At 51.4% G+C, this 26,061-nt stretch overlaps 1 protein-coding gene across 2 annotated transcripts in view; it reads right to left on the bottom strand.

The window, feature by feature from the left end:
• SND1 (staphylococcal nuclease and tudor domain containing 1) overlaps nt 1–26,061 on the bottom strand; it is a 422,256-nt gene that overhangs the window by 17,158 nt on the left and 379,037 nt on the right. The gene's annotated exons all lie outside the window — the stretch shown is intronic.

Genomic DNA, 26,061 nt, shown 5'->3' with positions numbered 1-26,061 from the left:
GGTAGCTGATCTGCTTCCACCTCATGAAGGCAATGGCCCAGGGTGAATTTCTTCTTTGATTCTCTCTCTCCCAACCTCCTCCTTTCTCTGCTAAAAGGGGCTTGTAAAAGTCTTTGCTGCCAAATATGAAAACTTGTATTAATTTAAACAGCTTCAAGCTCGATTAAGCAATAAAATGAATGTCTAAATACCTGGGAATTCTTTGAAGCCTGGGCCGGAGCCAGCAGCAGCAGCCCAGGGCAGAGGGTTAGAGAGGAGAGCGGAGGGAAGGAGAGGGAAGAGAGCAGGGAGAGATGTGGGGGACATGGCACCCTGTAAGTAGACAGAGGTGACTTGGGCATGCAGACAGAAGGCAATGGGGAGAAGAAGAGGTAGGACCAGGAAGGCAGGACCCTGGCTTTTCCCTTTTCTTGAACACCCTCTTCCTACTTAAGGCTGACGGTCAACCCTTCAAGTGGAAATGCAAGTTCAACGATGCCTGAGGTTGGGGCCTGGCCCAGAAGCAGATATGAAGAGTTTATTAGAGCTAGGAAAAAAAAAAAAAAAAGATACTATATAGATCCATTCCAAGCTGACTCTGTAGGTGGGTAGGTAGGTCCCCTATTCCTGGACCTCTGGTCTTTTACCATGTTAGTAGCCAAGTGTCGTTTTCCTAAAACTGAGGACAGCTGCCCTGCTTGAGCACACGGCCTCTTTCCAGTTCTGAGAAGCCTGTGGTGGGCCAATGTGGTGGTGACAAGAAGCTTGATGCTCCCTGGCATAATTCCTCTTGGCACCTGATTGCTAGAATGGAGGCAAGAACCCCAGAGACGGGTTGATGAAATACCCAGGCAGGTACAATCCTTCTCATCCTATAAGGTGCCCGCACTTAGACGTCACTCCACATAGCAAACCCCAAATTCACACCTCACCTCTGACGCTGCAAACCAGACGATGGCCTCTCAAGGGCTCACACTAGCAACAGACACAGTGACTGGGAGCCACTCCTGGGGTCAACACTACCAACCCTGTTGGCTGACTTCACACTTACCAGCCTCTCCCTGCCTGCAATCAATATGCTGACTTGGGCTTGACAAGTCCCTGGGCCCAGCCAGGCACAGAGGAAAGAAATCTCTAGCCTTGGGCACTGTCCTCTCACCGAATCCATCTTGGGTTACAGAGGGAGATAAAACTGTAGCCTGTGGGTCTCTGCTTCCCCTTTCATTATGGCTGCTGCAACCAAGGTAATTTCTCCATCAAAGGCATTCAGGGGCAGGTGGGTTGGGCTCAGTGGAGGGATGGGGCTACTCCCAAGTATCTTGACTTGTGACCTCTCTAGCCAAGCCCTGTGCTGTACCTATCCTTCTGGGCACAAAGAATTCAATCGGAAGACCAGAGTCTTAACCCTTCTCTAGTTCTGGGAGAGTTCCACGGGGAGCAAGCACAGGGTTAAGCATGGTGGTCCTAGGTTGGTATAAGTGTTCACTGTTCATCATGTTTCTCTCAGATCGATTGCCAGGAATTTGTAGCCTGACTATAACATTTCATAGACCAATGTCTGTATATGCTCTATTTTTCTGATCAACTTTCAAGACTCAGGTTTTTGATACTTTCTCTTAGTTAAAAAGTACATATAAACCACACATACATATGGAGATATACAGATACAGCCGATTCTCAGTGTTTGTGGTACTTACGTTCTATAAAGGCACCATGAACACTGAATTAGTGAATCCTGAACCATTGCTCCCAGGGGAAACACAGGATTAGATTCCTGCAGGACTCTCATCACATTTTTATCAACTTACCAATACATAACCTTCTTCTGTGCATGTTTCTGTTTAAAGACACCTTATTTAATATATACTGATGATTCATTAACATTGAAACCACAGCCAACAGCACTATCACTCATGCCTGAATAAAGCTTATCTAACACATGTATCTTCTCCTTAAGGCATATCACAGTCTTCTTGCACTTAGGAACACTAGACAGCACTTCAGCACTCTGCTTGGAGGCCATTTTAAACTACAAAATCACCAAGAGAAAGCACACACACAACAAGGAAAAATGCAGGACCACTTGTGTGTGGTGTGACAGGTGAATAAGAAGGCTGTGCAGCACCTTTTTCAGCCTCAGGTGGGAGATGTGCTCACCAGCAGACTTGAAATTTTCACTACAGTGCACATCCACAAATGATCAAAAAAGTCCCATGGGGCACCCGGGTGGCTCAGTCGGTTGAGCATCCGACTTTGGCTCAGGTCACGATCTCACAGTTCGTGAGTTCAAGCCCCGCGTCGGGCTCTGTGCCGACAGCTCGGAGCCTGGAGCCTGCTTCGGATTCTGTCTCCCTCTTTCTCTGCCCCTCCCCCACTTGCGCTCTGTTTCTCTCTCAAAAATAAATAAAACATTAAAAAATTAAAAAAAAAAGTCCCACGAGCACTGATTTTGGGTTACAAGTAAATTTTAGCAAGTGAATTTGCAAAAACGGAATCACACAGAATGAGGATTGACTATCTAGAGGTATACGGAGAGCTATTCCCTACAAGTTTGTTTCAAACTGAAGACAGGAGTTAGGGGAGGCTCACTCATGTCAAATACACAGGAAACCCCTTCCGGTTTCTTTCTGGCTATTATAATCAAGTGTTGTGTAAACCGGAAAGTGCTATACAATATTGCTACTTGTCTCTTCAGCATCTTGTGGAGTGTTTCAGGGAGAGATTTGGACTCAACAGCTTCCCCTGGGAGGCCTCCTACAATGGCATGTGACATCCGGAGTTCAAGACTTGGGTGATGACCGTGGGCTGCCGGAGTGTTTCATTTGTGCGTGGGCATTCGGTGTGGACACACGTGAGCTGATCCGGCCTTTAGGGTACCACAGAGTACGTGTCCACATGGACACAGGCGGTGTCAGCAGGGAACAGATGGAGGCTCTTCTCTTCATTCCCCTCTTCAATGCTCATGTTGAAGCTAAGGCCTAGGAAAACAGAGCTGAGGGGAGGAGGCCTCCTGAGAGATCATGAGGGGGGCCATGGCATCCCGCTGAGGAAGCAGCTGGGCGAGAACGAGGAAGAGGGCGGCCGAGACGCCTGAGGTCGGACCTGCTCCTCAGGCGCCGAAGGACACCGTGCTGCTGCCTCACTGGGCACCCCGGCTGGTCTGGCCAGCATCTCTTGCCCCGTGCTCTTGAGGCAGACAGAGCGGGTGCGGATCTTTGGTCCGAACTAGGCCCTGTGAGCTGAGCTCTTCCAGCTTCAGTACCGCCTTCCTGTGAAGGCTTCCCAAACCCATCCCCAAGCGAACCACTCTGTGGACACCTATAGGCTCACCCACCCTTTGGCATTTAGAGGGCAGTGTACAGCACAGAGGTCAAGAGGGCAGCCTGTGGAGCTAGACTGCCTCAGTTCAAATCCACCTCCCACCTACGTGACCTTTGGCAAGTCACTTAACCTTCTGTGTCCTTGTTTTTTTTTTAACGTTTACTTATTTATTTATTCATTTTGTTATTTTTGAGACAGAGAGAGACAGAGCATGAACGGGGGAGGGTCAGAGAGAGGGAGACACAGAATCTGAAACAGGCTCCAGGCTCTGAGCTGTCAGCCCAGAGCCCGACGCGGGGCTCGAACTCACGGACCGCGAGATCATGACCTGAGCCGAAGTCGGCCGCTTAACCGACTGAGCCACCCAGGCGCCCCTGTGTCCTTGTTTACTGTAAAACTGGCATTGCAATATTCCCTATCTCGAAGGATTTGTTATGATTAAATGAGCTAATACATACACTAAGCATGTAGAAGATTACTGGACACATAAGTGCTTCATCATCAGCAGCAGCAGCAGCGTCAACTTTTTACTTCATAGTAGGGCCAGTTATTTTATTTCCAAATATCTTTATTCTTCAACTAGGTTGTTTGCTCCAAGGGGGACCAAAGCTTTTTCTCCACCCTGCGTCTTCCCCAGAGCTGGGTGTACTGACCGGGCAATGAGACGGCAGGAAGAGCATGGATCATGGAGTCAGACAGACTTGGCCTCCAATCCTAGCTCTGGCTGGGGATTTTTGGGAAGTCCCACAAACTCTCCTCTCCTAGCCAGTTTTCTTGTCCGTAAAAAGAGAAGCGGGTCCTATGTATTCAAGAAGTACCATAAAACTGCTTCCTCTTCCCTTCAGCTAATACGGGCCAGCAGCAGCCCTGCTCGGGCTGAGCTCCATCCCCTTAGCTTTCCCTCCATCTAGAAGGTTTGGGTTTCTTACACCCAGGGGGCCTCATGCAAAATACAGAGTGGAGGGAAGGCAAGTGTGGGCTGATGGGAAGAGCTAATGTGTGATTGTCCTCACACCCAGCTGAATAACCAGGTGCTGTTCTGCTCAGTCGAGGGGGGGGGGGGGCGTCTCTCTCTGCCACAGGGCCAAGGGGAGGGGACACGGCCCGACCAGCCGCACCCAGCGGGAGAGCAGCTGGACACACTGGACTCGGCCTGTCCGTGGGCTGGGGCAGCCGGCGGGCCCGCTGCCTCACAGTGGGACACGTTCTCCTGCTCCCAAGCACATTAATGTGCCACTAATGAAATTGTTCTGGCTTATTTACCAAATTAATACAAACGGCACAGGCTGTTAATTTGCATGTCTCCTAATTACTGAGGAAGAGCTCCCGTGCCCAGGCAGCACACACACCTCAGTGCCCACCCAGCCGGGCTGTGGTCTCACCCTTCCCAGCTGCGGGTGCGTGAGGAAGGGGAGAAGGGAAAGGAGGAAAGGGGAGAACTGGAGCGGCTCTGGCTTGCTCTCCGTGGCTGAGAACAAGTGAGGAGAGAAGCTGTGGTGGCCATGAATTTGTTTCATTGCCTATAGTTCTCTCCTTGGTGGCTGGAGTGCCTTGGCCTCCAGAGATATACTCGGTCCCTGTCCTGCTCCCCTCTTCCACACTGCCTCTCCTTTCCCTTGTTTGGATTCTGTCCCGCTTCTTAGGAACTACTCCATCAGGCAGGCAGTGGGGTCTGAGTCATCTTTCTCTCCAGGCAGTGTGGCACATTCTGGGCCTGGGGTGCAGTGCAGGGTTAGAACGGTGCACGGGGTCACAGGAAGGGAAGTGAAAGCCACGCAGGGGCTGAGGGTCTTATGGATACTACTCCTCTTTCTCAACTTGTCCTGTTCCTTCCCAGCCACTAAGCCTTCAGATTGTGAAACCTTATGTAAAGTATATGTGTATGGGGGGGGGGGAGGGGGGGAGGGAGGGAGGGAGGGAGGGAGGGAGGGAGAGAGAGAGAGAGAGAGAGAGAGAGAGAGAGAGAGAGAGAGAGATTGGTCACTTCAGAGCTCACCATAAGACCACAGAGGAAATTCTGACTGCCCTGGGGGTTCATGTAGCTGTCCTACCTCTCCTGCTCCAGGAACCATATTGGATGACTAGTGGTTCCAAGTCTGGGGCAAGGCTGAAAAGACACAGGTCCTCCTGCAGCCTCCTTTGGGTCTTGGTGAGGTTTGGGCCAGGGGAGGGAGAAGGCACTGGAGGCTGCCTCCACTGAAAGGCAAACTTGAACAAGGCAGCTAGGGGCGCCTGGGGCAAAGCAACTCTGAAGTGTTGAGCAGAGGAGGAGACACAGCAGGGGGCTGCACGCTCCACTGGTGACTCAGGGCAGCCAAAGGAGGTACAGCACAGAGGTGACTGGCAATGGGGGAGGGCAGGGAGATCCCATACTTATGTACCCACCTTCCTTTTTTGTGTGTCAAGAGGATGGAGAAAAGGTACGATCTCCCCAAGTGTGCCAGCCCCGCCTCCAGGCACAGTGCCTGAGCACGGGAGAGGACTGTTCTTTAGCCAGCCTCTTCGGTTGGGAGGCTGCGGAATGCCTGGAAAATAGCGAGGGGATGCTCTCTCCTCCAGGGGAGGTGGGCCGCCTCCGGCAGGACAGGTGGAGCCAGGTAGACAAGAGCAGCGGCACAGGACACCCCTGCCCTGGGGTCCTTGGAAATGAAGACTTCCCGCACAGGGGACGGCGATGGAGGTTATACAGGCTGCGAGTTCCTCTAGAAGGCAGAGAGCAGACTGCTCAGGGCTGCCTCTGGGGAGGTGACATCAGGGGCCTTAATGACAGGCAGAAGCCTCTATCCTTCCCACATGCTGTCTGGCCACAGGCCTGCTTTCAACACCCCCAAAGCCACCAGCAACAAGTATGGGAAAAAGCCTGAAACTAGGAACACGGCAGGAAGGAAGATCGGATGACAAGGCACCGAGGAACAAAGAAAAGGCACCGGACCGACTGGAACTGTGATCTGGGTGATCTGGGTGGGGGGGGGGGGGGGGGGGGGGGGAGGGGGCACGGGTCACGTCCCCTCCAGGCTCAGTCTCCTCACACACAAATGAGAGCAGAACCAAGGTTTTAGGGTGCTCTCGGCTGTGAGCTAGCTGAGGGGACAGTCGGGGCTGGGTGGTGGCACTGGTGGTGTACCAGTACGACTGGGGGCTGAGGAGACAGAAGGGCAAGCAGAGAAGCCCCCTGCGAACCCTCGGGCCCCGCAGGAAAACTTGCAGAGAGGCACAAAGGGCGCTCCAGCCTCTTCCGAACCCACGCCTCCCACCACTTTTCTGCCAGAATGTGAGCAGAGATCCAGAGCGACCAGACTGCACCGGAGACTCCTTGCCTGTTACACAGAGGTAGCCGCATCGCCGCAGAGCTGGTTTTCCACCATCACTGATGCTGCATGAAGGCTGTAACGTGCTGCCACAGCTAGAGCTGTGAACTTGAAGAGACACCTCACCTTAATATAGTAGCAGCTTAACACAGCCAACGTGTGCCCGCCACTCACAGGCACGCGCAGACACAGCAACGTCTCTCAGAGACGACGAACATTACCACCCTGCAATTAATAATGTAACGCTCTGGGAGCTGGAGAGGCAGTGCCCATGAAATGCCTCCCGGGTCTCATTACCGGCAGCTGCCGGCAGGGAGTGGGCAGAGGAGAGGCAGGCAGCAGTACAAATCTCCCCTGTGCTGGAGAAGCAGCGCTCTGGTCCCCATCAGCGCCCCTGCTCCTAACCCCGCGGCACCTCCAGATCGGATGACTCTTTCAAGTCCAACCCACAGTGCCAACTGTTCTGCAGAAAACCTCCCTCGGACATCCATGTGCTGGCCCAAGCCAAAGCCCTAGGAATGCCTGGAAATCAGGCCCGAGTCGGCACGGTGGCCGGAGGGGTCAAGAAGCTCCTGGAAATTGATGGGAGGCCTGAGCACAGAACAAGATGGCTCAGCTAGAAGTTCAGGGCTTCTTCCTCTCCCAGAATACCTCAGGGATGAGGGGTGGGATGAGGAGGGGTGGGGGCGGGGGCGGGGCAGCTCCTGGTCCTGCCTGAGGCAGAGAGGCGGCAGCCAAAGCGATCAGCATCGTCGGAGTCTGCCGGGAAATGCAAACCTGCTGACTCCAGGCCTTTGCAGGCGGTAACACAGTTTATAAACTGACGCAATCTGTTCCTTTGGTGCAGACAATGAGGAAAGTAGATTGTTCATCTTCTCAGGAAAACCCGGGGCTAAAGGCTGGAAGGAGATTTAACTCTCTCTTCTCTGAGATTCGTGCAGGAATGACCCTGAATCAGGAAGCCCTCATTCTGCACCCCTGTCCAGGGCACCCCTGGTGGCACCCTTTCCCACAGGTTTCCTGAGACCGAGCCAAGCTTTGGAACTCCTTCAGACCGTGGGGCACACCGAATGGCCCAGCTCCTCTCATCCTCCTTGGCTGACGTGGAGAAGAGCAGCGCCAGCCCAGAAGAGCAGCGAAGACAAGACTGCCGTTCATCAGGTGCCCCCACGCAGTTCTTCATCCCAAACCTTGGCGTGGGCCACGGAGGCAGCCACGCTGACGTTTTCCAAAGCCCAGCCAGAGTACCTCAGGCTGTACCCGAGCCCTGTGGGGACCGAGCTAGCGGCGAGAGGAAGGCTGGCCTCTTGTCAGGGCATATCAGTGTATGTATGACACGGAATAACTACATGTGGCTATCAAATGTCTGACCTGGTCTGAAAGTAATCGAATATTGTTCAATCAGGTCGAGTTAAAATGCCACTTCCCCCTTTGTGAGGACCTGTGTGTCCCCCTGATCCCGAGGCCCACTCTGGACAGGCGCACTCTGCTTTGCTGACTCCAGCTCTCCGGCTTCTTTACCTGAACCGCTGTGGGTTTCTATGGGGACCCGCATCTTGCTTTCAAAAAGCTCCTATGTTGTCATTCATAATTACTTCTTTCCTTCCCACCCCAGAGAAAAAGAAACCTAACTCTAGATCACACCCTCTTTGGCTTCCTCGGTCACCTACCAGTCACCTCTCACATACTGTCACCATTCCAATCCCCTCTCCCATCCACCTCTCTTCCTATGAATATCTTGCCCATCCGAGAAAACCTTGCCTTGACCTCCTATCCCACCCGGTCGACCTATTTCTCCTTACCCAGAATGTTTCCTCAACTCTTTTTCTTCCCCATCCATTGCGATGGTTCACTGCTATCAATACTGCAATGGAACTGCGACTTCTAAGTCACTCAAGACCTCTCAACTGTAATTTTAACAATTCCTTCTCACATGTCATCGATTTTGACCTTTTGAATGATCTAACCAAGCTAAGAAGCCCTCTTCCACTTTAAACTTTTTTTTTTTTTTTTTTTTTTTTTTTTAGGCCTCTGTGATCCTCAATCGTGGCTTCTTCTCCCTGCTCTTAGTTTCAGTCGTGAATTCTTTCCCAACAACATGCCCCTTGAATACGGATATTTACCAGGGGGCCACTTTAAGCTGTACAGCCCCCATTTTTCACTGCTCTCAGAGTTATAGGACACCATGACTTTTATTTCCAGTCCGGACCTCTCTTCAGAATTCAACTCCAATCTGACAAATTTCAAATGTAACGAGTCTAATTCTGAATCTACTATCGTCACTATAAAACCTGTGCCTCCACCTGCATTTCTTATCCCAGTCAGCAGCACGAGAAGCTCGGGAGTCATCCTTGGCTCCCTTATATATTCACACTCAATCTCCAGATCACACTAATTCTACTTCATAAATGTCGCTTGAATTCTTCCTCTCTTCTTTATCCTCACTGCCACTCCTTGAGTTCAGGTCCTACCTTTGGGGGACAGTCCCCTTCACTGGTATCCCTGCCACCAGTGTCCCTAATGGCCCCTCCACAATGCTGCAGTGAGGCTTATCACAGGCAGTGCAGCACGATGGTCAGAGACAGGCTGGGGAGCCAGACCACCTGGAGTCAAGCCTTGCTCAACTACTTACTAGCTGTGGGATCCTAAGTGGTCAGATGGGCATAATAATGGCGCCTACTTCAATGATTTTTACTAAAGAATAAATAAACTGATTCCAGTTAAATACTCAGGAAGAGTTTGGTAGATAGTAAGCACACAGTTACTGTGCGTTTGGGTTACTTAACCACAAAATCCAAACCTGATCCCTTCTGCTGCCGTTGAGACCCTTCCCTGCTCTCTGCTGAAGTCCAAATTCCTCAGCACAGCAGAGTATAAGCTTCTTACCACTGGGTTCTTACTGGTCTCACCTTCCACCATTTTGGCCCTCATTACTTTGCTCTGGTCATGCCAAACCAACGCCAGCTCCACACACACGATGCATCGTTTCAGGCCTCTGTACACACTCCTCCCCGTGGCTAGAACGCTCCTTCTATTACTGCACCTGTGAACTCCTACCCAGCCCATGAAGATTCTGCACTGATGGGATTTCACTCAAACTATTACATTATTTACTTAGTAATGCTTTCCCCACATACCACTACTAATTACAGTATCATAATGGGCACTTATTAATGTCTTGTTACTGGCACACGGGAGGCATTCAGTGAGCAGACGATGAAAGGTAAGAGGTCTTAGCTTCTCCAGATTACTGGCAGTCAACTTGGAGAAGGAAAGTTCCTGGGACAGAAAACCGTCTTTGGGGAAATCCAGTGGCGCTGAACAAATTGGGAGAAGGCCTGTTTCGAGAACCTCTCTAAGGTGACAGGGATGTTCCCACAGATGCCCCTGTCAGAGCAGGTCTGCTCATAGGAGCCCGGAGGGGCAGAAACTGGCTTTTGGTCAGTGCAGCCAGCACTGATGACTCAGAGGCTCCCAGACGTCACGAGCAGAAGGGGCTGTTTCGCACTTGGCTTTGCCTGTACTGAATATAACTGGAGCGAGGATGGATTCCTCTATTTATCCAGGCATGAACACAGGCAGCAGCTGTGTATGCCTCCCTCTGGTCTCCTACACATCCACCACTCCTGGCCACCATCCCTCAGCAAGGAAGGGGTGAAGAGCAAAAGCAGACACGAGACAGCCAGAGGAAGAGCTAAGAGGACAGGACAGGACCCCAGACCCTGTCTGCTAAGTCCTCCAAGCCAGGGGGTAGGTGTCCCAGTTAGGACTCAGTCGCCTGAGGGAACATCTGAGCACAGGGCTGAGAAAGCCTCAAGCTACAAGTCACTTGCCAGTGTGGGCAGGTCTCAGGTCCTTCTAGGAGAACAGGGAAACCTTTGGGGAAAGGCCACTGCTGTTGGGTTTAAGGGAATCTGGAGCTCGGACAAGCTCAGTCACTTCAGAGTTCTCAGAACTGGGCTGTGGCCACGGGGGCCAATAAATGCTGTCAGGTTGCGGCAGGGATGTCCTATGCTAGGGGAAAGGGGATGTGGAGCTCCTTCTCCTTCGTTATCACCTGGTGTCTTGGAATAGGTGCATGGACACCAATCCCTCTTGCAGGCCAGAGAAAGGCACGAGAGAAAAGAATTTGGAACAGATAAAAATCCTACACTTGCAGCTAGGAGCCAGGCAATTTATTTCGCCCTGCCCCTGTGTTCATCCGTATTCTTCCTTAAAATCCAGCTGCTTCACATGCCAGCAGGAAGCTGGCCCTGGGCCTGCCGTCCTCGGCAGGCACCCCTTTCCGATTCACAGGAAGGCAAAGCGGTGGGGCCGGCAGAAGTCCTGTGATCCACACTCCCGGACAGGCCACAGAGAAAGCCCCCTGCTGCCCTCTCACCACACTCAGGGGCTGCTCTCTTAGGCCCAGTGGAGAGGAGATCTGGGCCTCTTCAGGGACTCTGCCTGTGTTTCATGCACGTCCCCAAAGTCTGTCTCAAACCTATGTCAACACAGTAAGGAAAACAAAAAAAATCCTTTCAGATGATACAGTCGTCCTGTTCCAGCAGTGCCAGGGGGCGAGGGCTGTTGTGTGCTCACCCTCCAGTCATGTGGGCCAACGAGGCCCTTGCTCAGTATGACCTGGAGGGCCTGTGATCTCTGCGGCCTCTCCGTAATACAAAGAAGGGCCTGTGGGTAGAAGCCACCCATCATACGGTCTGAGCACACATAGCCCAGATTGGGGTAAGTGCGGTATGCCAGAGGCCAGATCGCCTGGTCAATGACCCTGGTCCCGGCCCCTGCCCTCTTCTGGGGGTCGAGGCTGGGCTTCCTCACTGCTCATTTATTGCTACTGACAGTGAAACTATGGCACTGCTTGTACCGTCTGAGTGGAGCTCTCAGATGTCATAAGCCCTCCCAAACCTCTCTGTGGTCTGCAGCTGGTCCGGGCCACCTCTGCCCAGGAAAAGACCAGGAACGAAGGGCGTGGGCCGGCACGGGTGTGTTGACTCCTCTGCTTCTCGGCACCGAGGCCACATTCCCTCTTCTTCCCTGTCTTTCCCCAACTCCCTGGGCCATGGACTCCTCATGCTGTTTTGGGCTACATTTGTAGTTACCTCCTGAAAGTACCCAAAGCCACTGGAGTGACGGCAAAAGCGAGAGAGGGAAAAGTATTAGTGGTAGGAAAGGACAATACATAGGATGGGTCAGCAGCTTAGCTGTTGACATGACTCTCTGCCCATCCTCTTGACAGGACTCAAAGCGCCATTAATCACAATTATTTCTCTCTCCCCCATTTCAACCAAATGTGCCGAATACGACTCAGCTTAATGAGGTTCCAGGAGCTAATGGGTGGCCCCTCAGTCCTACTCTTTGCTCAGGCTGATCTTGTCCTGTTCTCAGGCAGGGAGCAGCTATCCTGTGTTCCTCCGAATGGGGTCAGGGTGGCCTCATTTGCCCTGCTCCACCCTCCAGTTTGGTTACATTAAGCAGAATTCCACTGACACCTGCTCTCTGCTCCACACGGGGAGTGCTCCCAACGTAGGTGTGCTCTGAAATGGAGACAGGAAATGAAGATGCTCAGCATCTTTGGCTAAGATTTCTGGAAGGCACAATTAAGCTTTTAAGACAATACCTTTGGTTTTGGAGGAAGCGTGGTGAGCCTAACGCTTTCCTAGGCCGAGGTGCCTGCTCCGGGCTCTTCTGACAGAAGACAGTGTGGCTGCAGCCACTGCTGTCAATGCAGCTTCTCCCGCCACAGACTTTCTGCCAGTGTCCTCGGGGGGGGGGGGGGGGGGAAGCTTTGAGATCCCTGCCCCCACCCTGACACTCGACGTAAACATTATTTAAGCAATTGGATTTCTTTTAATGCTATTTGAAGATGCTCTCAATTGACCACTGCTCCTGAGCTGCTGCCTGGAGCCAGTGGGCAGGAAAACAGACAGTGGGAAGGTCAAGAGCAGAAAAAAAAAAAAAAGAAAAAAAAGGAAAGGCCAGCACCATCCTCTGTCTTAGTCAGGTAGTAAAAGGCATGCCGTAAGGAGCACGAAAAGAAAAAGAAGGGCCATGAGGAGAGATTCTCAGTACCGTGAATCTTGTCGAAGTACACCATACTCCCCTTCTCACCAACTTCATTTCCTCTAATCCAGCCCCCCTTGCTCTGGCTCAGCCGATCTGCTTGCCGAGTGAGCTGCCCAACCCGCCTCCTGTAGCCCGGCTGGTCCCTGAGGCCACAACCCTACATCACAGCCGGAAAAGTCGGACATGCAGCGGCCCCCGCACCGCCAAGGGAGGAGCAGAGGTGCAGAGCACACTGAGAGAGACGTCTGGCCGTTTACCGGTAAGGGACTGCTGAGAGAACCCCCACTTCAGGAAGTTTCTGGCCAGGAGTGCCGAGAGAAAACGTGTGAAGATGTGTCCAAGGGGCAAGTCCCCCACACCACTTAGATCTTCCAGGAAGCCTTCCCTAATTCACTCTTTCTAACAACTCCATCTTTAGTGCTCACGTCAAGTCCTGAATCAACTAGACTGCTCTTGTAATCCATGAGCTTTTACACTATGCCCTCCAAGTGAGGCTGTTGCCTGTTTCTTTTGCACCCACACCTAGTCCCCACATCATTGCCCAAGCATCAGGATTCTAGGCAGTGCCAGAAGGGGCTTGATGGAGGGGGCTCCTGGGCGACTGTGCTTGGCAGGGCTCTTTTGTTTCTGGGCAACACCTTCCACGTGGCTATGTTCCTGGTTGCTGTCCAGAGCTTCCCTAACAAAGACAGCTTCCGAGGCCAGGCAAGCAGCAGAAAGTGCAGGTCACAGTTATAATAGAGTACAATGTACCCTGCAAGGGGAGATCATTGTGGTTCAGCCTTGCATCTCTGGAAAGATACAGCAGGGCTGGAGAAGGACCAGGGATGCCCAGTTGAGCTGATTAAAGAGAAGAGAACATCCAAAAATGATTAGGATTCTTCAAAATGGAAAGACAGATGTTGAAGGAACTGCAATGTATAAAAGTCATTAAGGATGTGTAAAGAGACCTAGGACTTATTGTAATCAACCAACCGAGAAATAGCTATTTGGCATCTCCTAAGTAGAAAAGCACTGCATCAGGCATTGCAATAGATGCAAACGGAGAAAGAAATAACTTCTGTCTTCAGAGAGCTTCAGTTGAGAAGACACAACGAAGCTGCCTCATGTCGACTAGTGACAAAATGCCACGTAAAACCCATGACCACCGAAAGGTAGCACAGACGGCAGGCACTGGAGGGGTTCACAGGAGCACGCCAACTCTGAGGGCTAGACAGTGGGGCTACTTCAGGGAGGGGCCAGGCAGGACATCGCAGGTGGGGCCAGGCAAACCCGCTCTGGCATGTGGAATGACCTGGATCATACCTCAGAAATAGTCATGGATGGTAGAGTGAAAGCAGGAGTGAGGTAGAATTTCAGGACAAACAGGGAGGCCGAGGTCAGTGGAGGTATAAGCAGATACTGAGTGAGAGGGAAGGTGGCAGAGACAGCAGAGGCCAGGAAGAGGTGCAGTCTGCTCAGAAGAAAAGCTCAGGAGGGTGACCTTGAGGGATAGGGTGATGGGATGGGTCAGAGCCCAGCCCCTGCTAATACAGATCTGGGACAGATGGATCGGGGGTGGGTTCTGTACATCCTTAGGAAGGCAGGAAGGGAAGGATGGGAACCTAAAGAAGACGCACAGAAGTCCTGGTACAGGGACAATAGTTGGGACGCAGGAATGAGAAGAAACAGACGAGTGTAGTGTAGCTGGTCAATGGATCATGCTGACTGGAGTCAGAAAGCAGAGGGGAGAAGACAAGGGAGTCAGAAAGAGAAGAAGAGCCTTTACTGGGCAGGGTCCCCTAGCATGACTTTCACTTATTCCCTGCATAACAGACAGGCACGGTGCTTTGTGTCTGGTCCTACCTCCACCTGCCAGTCTCCATTCCGACATTTCCTCCTGATTTGGGGCACCTCATCCATTGGCAGAACTGCACGATGGTTACTCTGAAGCCAGACTTTCTGGATTCAAACTTGGCCTCTACTGTTTAGTAACCTGGACGAGTTATTTTAAGCCTGTGCTTCAGATTCGAAGTTTAACACGGGAGCAGTGAAAGTGAATACCTCCCTCCTAAGGAAAATGTGAGGTTTAAATGAGTTACTATACACAAAGTTCTCAGGAGAATGTCCGGTAGACAGTGTTGGTGCTTCTTCCTGGGTTAAGCACAGATGGTGAGAACAGAAACGTATTTTGAGGGCACCTCGGTTATAGAGTGACCAAACTTTGGTTCTCTCAGGGAAAAATCATAGGCCTTTGGCTAATATACAGATGATACAGTCTTCCTGTTCCAGCAGTGCCAGTGGGCGAGGGCTGTGTGTGCTCCCTCTCCTGTCACACGGGCAAACTGAGTCCTTGCTCTGTATGACCTGTGATCTCTGTGGCCTCTCCGCAATACAAAGAAAGGCCTGTGGGTAAAAGCCACCCATTATACGGTCTGAGCACACATAGCCCAGATTGGGGTAAGTGCGGCATGCCAGAGGCCAGATCGCCTGGTCAATGACCCTGGTCCCGGCCCCTGCCCTCTTCTGGGGGTCGAGGCTGGGCTTCCTCACTGCTCATTTATTGCTACTGACAGTGAAACTATGGCACTGCTTGTACCGTCTGAGTGGAGCTCTCAGATGTCATAAGCCCTCCCAAACCTTTCTGTGGTCTGCAGCTGGTCCGGGCCACCTCTGCCCAGGAAAAGACCAGGAACGAAGGGCGTGGGCCGGCACGGGTGTGTTGACTCCTCTGCTTCTCGGCACCGAGGCCACATTCCCTCTTCTTCCCTGTCTTTCCCCAACTCCCTGGGCCATGGGCTCCTCACACTGTTTTGGGCTTTGCAGTTACCTCCTGAAAGTACCTAAAGCCACTGGAGTGACAGCAAAAGCAAGAGGGAAAACTATTAGTGGCAGGAAAGGAACGAGGCAGGATGAACTAGGTGTTTCCTAAACAGACCCTGAAATGTCATGTCGCACGGGCTCTGTGGCACAGACCTCCCAGTTTCCATTCTTTTCTTCTTAATAACAGGTATCCTTTTAGTCCAGGTGTTGGTGTGGCCAGCTAAAAGTCTGTCCCTCTCTCACTGGTCACACCGCTGAGATTTAGCTGATATTTTTGAGTGGGACTTCTGAAAGCATTTGCCACCATGGGCTTCTCCTTTTTCTTTCGGTGTCCTAACTGGAAGGAAGGTGTGAACAGGTGGGGCCCCACAGGCTCTTTGGACCTTGAGAATGGAATTCATGCGTGCTAAGAAATGGATTTGGATCCATTCCTCCTGAAGGAGGAGGGGATGTGGATCCCTGTTGACACTGAGGTCACTGTACCAGTCCAAGACTGTCTATCTCTGGACGTTTTTCATGAGAAAGAAGTAAACTTTAATCTTGTGTAAGCAACTGTTGTTTCTGAACTGTTTTCAGCAATTGAATGTAATTCCAAACTGATGCGTTAGTATCTCTCTGGAATGCATGTCCTTCTACCCTTGGTTTGGCTGATGCCTACTCACTGTTAACAGTTTGGCCTAAGTGATACTTCCTCCAGGAAATCTTTCCTGAACTCTTAGTTGTGCCCCGAGGGACTCCTGTGAGTCCCAGAACATGTATCACCCTGTACTCTGGGTTCCTGATGAGCTCTTGAGCCTGCCATCCAACTCCTTGATGGCAGAAAACATAGCCACATGGCACTTGACTTTGTGGTCCCAAGTCCTGGCATGGCACCCGACATACAGGTCATTACATGTTTCTTAAATGGACTGAATGAAAAGACCCAGATGCCAATCACTGGCACTTATCTACTGATTTGTCTTCGCTTTTAAGAATGCTTGCTTCAAAGAACATAAAGGGAAGATAATCTCAGAGAGAAACAAAGCTTTTCTTCTATTACTGATCCAAACACAGTCCCTGGCATACAGTACCGGGACAAAGCCCTGCTCCGAGGGCCCACCAAGTCAGGGCTGGACCCTTCCAGCTACTGCCCTGAACACAGCCTCTGTCAGACAGCCAGGCTGGGCGTTGGGTAGATCATGAACACTCCAGGCAAGAAGGTTCTGCAGTTCCCACTGCCACATCTGAAGGGAAGACCAGCAGCTCCTCACTATAGGGAAGAGGGAAGGGAAATGGCATTTATTGAGTACCTGCTGTATACCACACAACGAATTAGGTTCCCAGACAGGCATGTTGCCTTAGTTAATCCTCACAGCCTTTTTGTGAAGTGGTTATTTTTAGTCTCACTTTACTGACAAGGAGACAGGGGCTCAGAGGCTAAAGAATGTATCCAAGGTCATTGGTAAGGAGAGAAGCCAGAATTTGAACATAATCCTTCCTGATTTCAGAGCCTGACTCTTGTCACTACTCAGTGGGCAGAACGATTCACTGACATCCAGGAGAGTCACAGTCCTAGGTTCTGGGAGTTCCTGAAGCTCTGACCCAGGGAGCAGGAGGCTATCAGGAGCTGGGAGCAGGGGAGGAAGGCATGCTGAGAAAGGCCAGGAAGTGGACCTAAGGAGAGTCATCTGTCTTCCCACTGGCCCCGGCTGCTCTGCTCTTGGGCAGAGAGGTAATATGTCAGTATAAAGGAAGAAAGTCATTAGGGAAGCCCTGATTCCCCTCTGCACAGATTTGCCTGAGCTTGTTTCCCCAATGATCCCATGCTGAGTACTCCGGTTAGCCGCGTTCTAGGCTCATTACCCTCTGGGACTCGTTGCAGCTCCTCTCCGCTGGTTGCTCAGCACGAACCCAGCCCTGGGAACTCATCACCAGGTCCCTGCCTGCCTGGGAGAGCTGCAGGCTGCGAGCCCTTCTCTTGGGCCTGCATCTGGAGGTGGCCAGGCTAGGGCATCCCCTTGCCATCCCCTCGCAATCCGAACGCCAGCGCAGACACCCGCAGCGGGGCTCTAACCTCTGAAGGCCCAGGGGCTCCTTTAGATCCCCGCGGTGGAACATGAGCCACGCAGAGACGATAAGCACAGGGAAACTGTGGTCCGACAGAGGCGCCGGGGGAGGAATGCAGGCAGCAGAGAAGCTGCAGATGAAGGATGAGCCACGCCGGGTACACCTGCCTGCCTCCCAACCTGACTGGATCTGCCTTTTTAACCCTTTGACCCAAACAAAATCCCTTCCGGCTGCCCCACTGAAAACTAAGTTTACAATTGAAAAGCCCAGAGAATTTATTGCTGGGTAGATGACAAAATTTTAAACTCATAACCACCCCACAGGCCAATGGATCAGGCAGATATCCATCCTCTTAGAATTACTCTACACTGCAGATATCCATCCTATTAAGCTAAATGGTTAAGAAAAGCCTTTCCCCACATCACAGAGACGCTGGATGGTTTTCTGCTCACCTTTCTGAGTACATTCATCAGCCCATTTTGTTTCCTCTGTCGAAAGCGGCCTCAGAATTACAAACTGCTGCGCGGCAGCAGAAGTTTTAAATTAAGCATTCATGGGCGTAGGTGAGCTCGGGAAATGATGGTGGGTCGGAAGGCAGGCAGGCAAGATTTAGTGCCTCGTGTGTGGGGGAAAAGCTGAGGCTCATCAACAAGTCTGGATCAAGCCGGGGATGGAGGAGCCAGGGAGACGGGGAGAAGAAAGGGCCACGGAGGAGGAATTTAAAAGCTCTCTGGTCAAAGGGCCAGATACGCCGTGTGACAAAATGAAAATTACTAGAGACTTTGAACCACTGCTAATGCCACCGTCCGTGCGAGGCATAAATATCTGCTGTGCAGAACAATGCACATGCGAGGTGGGGACCCCGGGAGGACGGTCAGCCAGGTGCTTGTGCCTCCCTCCACCTCCCTTGGGGCACTTGTAGGTCCACGACTTCCCCTCCTGCAGCTAGTTCTGTGTTACTGGGCACTTAGCCCAGGTATAGACAGCAGAGGCTGTTATAAAGGCTTGTCTTGAGGTCATCTCAGGGCAGAACTCTTTCCTCCCTACCCCGGCTTGCCTCAGGAGGTGAAATTCCCTGTCTTACTGACCGGAGGAGGAGGCGGCCCCAAGGCCTGCGGTCTACGGCGCGCTGAACAAGGACGTTTGTGTACAGCTGCTGTTGCTCCTACGACTGACCACTGCGTGGGGTCACTCGCTCAGCCCTGGAAAGGAGGCCCAGGGGACGGCGGATGCCTTACTGACAGCCGCCTTAATGGTGATCAGTGGCGCTGAGAAGAGGGGCAGCAACGGGCTCAGCTCTCTGGGGGGCCGCCCCCTGCACCAGCCATTCCCATTACCTTGGTTTATTTTATTTTATTGCAGAGCGGCTCCTGTGTGTGGGTAATAAAGCTTTGACTGCTGCGCTCCGCAGGCCTGGGGTGGGAGAGCTGCGCTTGCTCAAGTAGGGCAGTGTGGGGCGAGGAGGCCCAGGTGGGGGGCTGATTCCCTTGGGCACGCCCCCCGGGGAAGCAATATCAGAGAATCCTTCCCAAGCCTGAAAGGCCCTTTGAGGACCAGCAGCAGCAGCGAGAGGCCACCCCGAAACTCTGGCTTCTCCTCAGTCTCCCATTCGTCCAGGATCCCCACCCTCTGCTTGCTGGTTTGACGACCCCCCCACCCCCCAAAACACCTCATTTTTCTCAGCTGCTGTGTTCCACCCTCCTGCTCCTGGGCTGACTGACCTCTGTCCCTCACCACCCAGACATCCCATTTTTGTCTTTTGAACAATTTTGTGTTCCAGTCTTCTAGCTGGTGGAAAAAAAAAAATTCCCTTCCAGAGTGATTGGCCTCCTGCAACATTTTTCTTTGACACCTGCGAGCCATTCAGACCCCTGATGGGAGGGCAGGCGAAGGGGAGAGAACTACCTGGCACAGCGCCGCGGCTGCCAGAGGTGGGCAACAGGAGAGTTCCTCTGTTAAGAGCCGGCAGCCTTGGGAAATGCCAGTGCTGGCGCGGCTGAGGGTTAGAGAGGGTCTTCGTGAAGGTTCAGGTACAGGCTTGTATGGGATAAAGAGGCTTCGGGGAGAGGAAAGAGAAGCAGCTAGCTGGCTTACTGCCAAGACACAGGGTGACAGAGATTCTCACAGCCCCAAATGGTTTACAAACACAGAACCTTTGCCAACACTTGTCCTTGTCAATTTGAAAGCCTTAAAACCTCATAATTGCCTCTCTAATGAGACCTTCTACAGAGACCCTTGTCTACCATGGGCTGTGTCTAGAATGCCAGTCTTATATCCCACATACCATTCAATCTGGTCATGCCCTACTCAAAATACATCTGCAAAATTTTAAATCAAATCCGATTTATGCTCTATTTTATACCAATCAATTCAAGATAACTCTGTGTATTTATTAGACCTGTACTGTCCATACAGTAGCCACTAGCTCTAAACTGGATGTCCCTAAAGGGTAGAGGCTGGGATTGGTATCTTCGCCTCATTTTATTGACCGTAATTCTCCTGCCCCAGGAGGCCCATCAATGTAACACTGAAATCCAGGGGGAATGATTTTCAGGGCACAAAGTAGGGTGGGATAGAAGAGTGGCATTCCAGACACAGCCCATCGGGCCAGGCTTTGGACAAGGAGATGGATTTCGTCTGATTTCCCTTGACGGACGCGTTGTGTTCAGCAAACAGCCCGGCGTGCGGCTGTCACTCTGATGCTCAGTTCTGACAGGCATCGATCAGGCTGCGGCGTGAGCATGCAGATACGCGCACAGGCCTCGTCGACATCCCTGGCTCGGAAGACAATCCTGTCTGGGGTGAGGATGGCGGTACCCCCCCCCCCCCCCTTGCTGGATGCTGCCGCGAAAGAGGCTGCACAGATGGGGAAAAGGAGACAGGAGGGAGCCTCTTCAAAATGCCCATTCCTGGGTAGGAAGACAAGCTGTGACGATGGAGTCAGAAAGGGGAGGAGGGCAGGTTCTGGCCCTTACAGAGGGGCTGCCAGGAAGAGACCCTGTTCGGGTTCTGAGACTAGCAAACGGGGGCACTGGGCAAAGGCTGGCGTAAGCGGCCTGTAATCTGTGAGCCCAGGCAGAAGAAGGGGCGCTGGCAGTTCTAGCCTTGCCCCGCCCCCACCTAGCAGTTCTCCTGTGCCCGATGCTGCCCTCAGAGAGCCTGAGGGAATGCCAGAACACCCCATCCGAACCAAAAATCATCGTGATCTCCCCCTACCCCCGCAGTGTGGATGGATGTCCTCCTCACAACTCTGGGAGATGATGAGCTTCTATCAAAGTATTCCACACCAGGGGGTGCTCCACTTAAGAATCCATTCTGCTTTAGAAAAGTCCTCTTTCAAGTTGAAACCCACCAACCTGTATTTGCCCCTACTGGCCAAAGTTTTGTAGTATGGAGCCACTTGGAACAAAATCTGAGCCCCTTTTCTTATTTACCCAGGAAATAAGACCTTCTCTAAACCCAAATGCCTCTCAGCTCTGAGGACCGCCTTGAGGATTACATGAGAATTATGAGCGTGACTAGCACAGTGTTTAGCAATAGCAAGTGCACAAAAAGTGCCCGTTCCCTGCCTCCGTCTGTGAAACCACCATTCCTATTATTTATGTTAGCTTCGTCCCTTCCTTCCATCTCCAGTGGTTTCCATTACTCCTCGAACCTGGATCCCACTCACTACACCACCCGGTCCTTTCCCAGGAATGCTATCAAGAACTCTCTAAAATTGCAAAGCTCAGAGCTGAACACAATGTCCCAGATGTTACTTAAGCAAAGCAGAATAATTGCCTCCTTCGACCTATACTATTTCTGTATTAATGCAATTTTTATCAGTCACTTCGCACTGTTGTTAGTGTACAGTTTGTAGTAAACAAAACCCCCTGGGGTAATTTTCAAATGAACGGTTGTCAAGCTAGGTCACCTTCATCTTGTAATTGTGTAACCGATTTTCTGAACTTAAGCACAGGACTTGGCATTTGTCACAACTGGTAAATTACATTTCACGTTGTAACTTGCAGCCCATCTCTCTCCATACTTGTAAGAAATTTTGAACCTTGATTTTCTAACACAACACAATCTTACTCATCTCAAATGTGATAAGCATGCCTTCTGGGCCTCTGCCCAAGTTTTAGAAAGGGCAGAGAGACCCAGGGGCAGAAACTTAAACTTGTACTACGCCAGTGTGTAAGGATTTGGCGAGTGCTTTTGCGAAGGAAAGCCCTATGGTGAGAGCCTGGGGGAAGCTCTTGAGGCAGGGCAGATCCAGAGAAGGATGAGGTCTGAATTCTCCCTTCTGGAAACCCAGACCCCTCCTCCTTCATATCTGCTGGACCCAAGGCTTCCAGAAAAGCAAAGCTACTGCCATTTACATGCACTCACAGATGGATATGGGGTTAAGAGTCTATGTTAAATATGGAGACAAGGCAGAGAAGAGCTTAGAAATATCTAGGAAATGACGTTCTCCCTCTGCCTGGGAGGGCTGACTCGGCTGTGTCCTCCCGGAGCCCCTCAACTCGGCAGCTCTGCCTATCTTCTTGGAACAATGGTTCTCTCAAGTAATTATAGACACTCTCTGGGGAAGGCGGGCTGGGTCACAGGTAGATGGCTGTGGGAATGCAGAGAAGGATCTTGGCAGCAGCACAGAAAGTGGATTTGCGGGCGACGTGATAAATGGAAGAGGGATTTGGGCCCAAAGACCAGGGGAAAATGGTGTGAGGGAGGACCAAAAAAAAATCAGCTAGGAACCTGAGGCCAAAGTGAGCTTTCTTCCTAGACTGCTCTGACGGCAAAACCCCTGGACATCTCAAGGGCACATGGGACTTGCTTGGGGTCCAACTCCCCAGGTTTTATATAGCAGTAAGGTCTTCTGGCTGGATGGCTGGGCACCAATGATCTCCCCAAAATGGCACAGTAACTGAATTGCTCAAGTTGGTGAAGGCAAAACTTAGACAGGCTCTCTTTCCTTGGTGTGAGAGTGCAGGCTCTAGGGGTACGTTGTTTGGGGAAGGGGGTCAGCAGGGGAACGATGAGGTGTGGGGATTCTTCAGGACCTGCAGGGTCACACTGACTCAATTGGCCTATAAATGATATACAAATGGAGGTAAGATCACCAGAAAACAGTGGTTTGTGCATAAATTCTTCATGTCCATTGGCATATTCAAACCATTTTCCACATGCCAAAAAGAAAAAGGAGAGCAAGAAAAGGGTGAACTCAGTAAACATCTCCTTCTGTTCACTGGTCTTACACACACACACGCGCACACACGTGTGTGTACCAGCTCTTGGTTCAGCTTCCTTATGAAAAGTGGATGGGACCAATCATATGGTACCTGAGCCATCTGCCGGGGGCAGAAGGTGTCCTCGCTACAGAATGCAGTGCTCTCTGGGAAACCTCTTCTCTGTGTGTGTTTACCCTGGCCTCCCTGGATCCGGCCAAGCTTTCACTGGATGAACCGACGACATCATTTCAGAACATCCTTCACGTTCACATCCCTACCAGAGACCCACTGCTCCCCTGACCTCACCATGCTATCCCTTCCTACACCTAGGGCTCTCTGGTGACTTTCCTCCCATAATTCTACTTACTAATTATACCCCCATTTTATAAGGAGGACACTGAAGGTTAAAGAGGTTCAGAGCCTTGGGTCTAAGGCCATGCAGCCAGTGAGTGGCAGGGCTGGAACTGAAAAGCAGGTGTGATTCCTGAGTCCCTGTTGCTAACCCTCATGCTATCCTGCTGCACAGACATGTCATTAGTCTCAAAGCTCCTCAGGTCTTCTGGTCTTATCCGCGAGTTGAGGGGTGGTGTGTGGTTAGAACCCTGGTGGGCCCAAGAGGAGAGAGAAGGAAGAGGGGGCTGCTGGGCCTTGTGTCAGGGTGGCACCTAAAGAGAAAGCTGTCCTCCGTGGGAGGTGAAGGAACAGGGGTAGCGTGGGGAAATGAGGAAGGGCTGGAGGATAAAAGCAGGGCGTAGCCACACCTTCTTTCTGTTACCCAGAGTGGAGAGAGGAAACCTTCTGGGGGTCACGGCAGAGTGACAGATCAATCACTGAGCCCTCCACAGTCCTTTATGCAAAAGACCTGGATGGAAAGGGAAGAATGATCAATTCTAGGGTTTGTAATGATGCTGGATTTGCTCCTGTTAGGGTAGCAAAAAAGAAAGACCGGAGAGGGAGCAGATCAGGGGTGAGGTTCCTGCCCCACGTCTACTCCCAGGAATGACTACAGAGGCAAGGTATCTGAGGTTGCTTCGAAGCTCTGAAAAGGCTCTGCAGTCCTGCTTAGCTTCCCCAAATGTCCTGTTCTCTGGGAGGCAGCAAGACAGACACCAATGCCAATAGCTGGAATAAGGTTCTGCAAACCAGAGAGAGCATTCTCCACTAACGGCAAGGGTGCGGCCCCAAGCTGGTGGGGTGAGGCGGTACGCGGCAGAGCGATGAACAGTTGCTGTGGGGACGCCGAGATCTCTTACAGCAGCAGGGATGATACACATCCACTCCGCATTGCTCGAGAGCTCCACGCTACCCCTCTCCCGATAGCTTTCTGCTTTCTTGACCTCCAAACAAAAATTGGTCATGGCAGCTCTGCCCCAAAGCCATGGCGTGGGCCAGGCTCCCCCGGAAGCAGTGTTCAGCGCCAACACCCCTCCCTCCTTCCCTCCGTTCATTCCCCTGGCTGTTAACAAACAGGCTGCATGTTTCCCCAGTTCATCCCACTCTTTCCAATCAGCGCTAATTGAACCACTTAACTCAAAGACAATAACATTTGTGCTTCAAACCATTAAGAAAAGCGCTCAGTTGGGGCGTTTGCGTGTGAGGCCTGCTTGGGGATGGCAGTGCACACGCATACAAGCATGCCCACAAGACATACTCCACTCGTAAACATGCACACGACTAGCAGCACCAGGAGAAATTCTGCATGAGTATGGTCAGCAAGTGTCAGCCTGTCTTTCTCAACAGGGTTTCCTAAATTAAAAAAAGGAAAAAAAAAAATCACTACCATCTCTAGCTTAGGCCCGGGAAATCGCAGCTGTGTGCTCATCCTTCCCCAACCAAGAGCGTCCGTCTACCTCTTGTGTTCTCTGAGGTCCAGAAAAGAACAGGAAAGAAGACGAATGCAGACCTCAGATCCCACCACACCTGTCAGCTAGAACCTTGATGGGAGGAGGTAAGAGAGCAGAGAAAGAAGTGCTCACCCCTGCACTTGGGGTTTCCTTCCCACCTCCCCCGTCTTAAGGGCTGCCTGTAGGCAAAAAGAATTGCATAAACGAGAGGTCTGGGTCCTCTCTGTCAGCTTCAATACAAGTCCTAGAAGGTCCCAGAAATGAGAGGGCTTGAGTGCTGCTCCACCGTCAGGAGCATGGGGAAAGTGAGGAAGAAGGGGTGAGGCAGTGACAAGTGAGGAAGGGAAGGTGGGACCGTGACCCCAGACCAATTTTAACACTGGGCAGAAGGACATGAGTCTTAAGATAATGAGTGGAAATAGCCCCTGGGTCCTGATCTTAGCTCTGCCATTACTTTATATCAGTGTGACTGTCACGTTAGCCACTTAACTTCTCTGAGCTTGTGTTTCCTCATGGGATGAGACTAGATCTGAACTTCCTTCTAGCCCTCAAACACCTGAACTCCAACCCCTGGCTCTGAACCTTGAAGTTGCATGCTCCGCCCCAGCCCCTCTCTTGCACGCACGTCGCTCACCGGGACCAGGGCCCGGCACCGCTGTGGAGCAGCAGTCTGACTTTTAGGGCCTTTGCTCATCTAGTTCACCTCTCTTCGAGCTTTGGGGCTCTTCTACTTCTCCTGCCACGGGGTTCCAAGACTGATGCTTTCCCCCTTCAAGTCCCATTGCATAACAGCAAGCCTAATCAGTTAACCAAAAGCTGCTGGATTACAGTCGATACGCTTTCAGGATCACAGAGAAGGGATGCTGGCAGCGAGGAGACAGGCAAATGCTAGTCTGACCTCTGAAAAGGGGAAAAAGGATCAGGGCAAAGAAAAGGAAAAACGGTGAATTCAAGAACCACAGGTAACAAAGCTTACAGTCTGTCCTGGACCAAATCCCAGAACCAGTTGTTGAGATGTGGCTTGTGAGCTCTTAAAAAGCACTGATCTTTAAGAGATGACACGTGTTCAGAAACATAAGTGATACTAACCTCATAAGATGAGGGGTCTATCATAAGCCTGCTTTTCCCAGGGAACTGAATTATTTTAAGTGGGTGACAGGGCATAAAACAATAACCGGTTATTCCTCAACTCTTCTGATTAAATTAAGGAGAAAGTTTTGGTTTAGTGCTAACCTGTCTTTAACAAAAAGAGGGCACACCTCAGGCTCAGAGCCAGGCGGGCACATAGGCTTTAGTCAGAATTCAGTAACACTGTTCTGTGTTCTTACTCTTTGTATATATGTTTAAGGTTTCCTTTCATCTATGGTGAGTGACACATTTCCATTTAAGGAGGTTTCCTTTAAAATGATTAATACCAGAAAAAAATAAAGAGATTTAAAGAAAAGTATTAAGGAAATAATAGTATGGGGGTACCTGGATTTGGTGACA

Source organism: Felis catus, chromosome A2, assembly GCF_018350175.1.
Source record: "Felis catus isolate Fca126 chromosome A2, F.catus_Fca126_mat1.0, whole genome shotgun sequence".
Lineage (NCBI taxonomy): Eukaryota > Metazoa > Chordata > Mammalia > Carnivora > Felidae > Felis > Felis catus.
The sequence above is the reverse complement of the archived record's forward strand: the minus strand, read 5'-3'. Positions and strand labels throughout refer to the sequence as shown.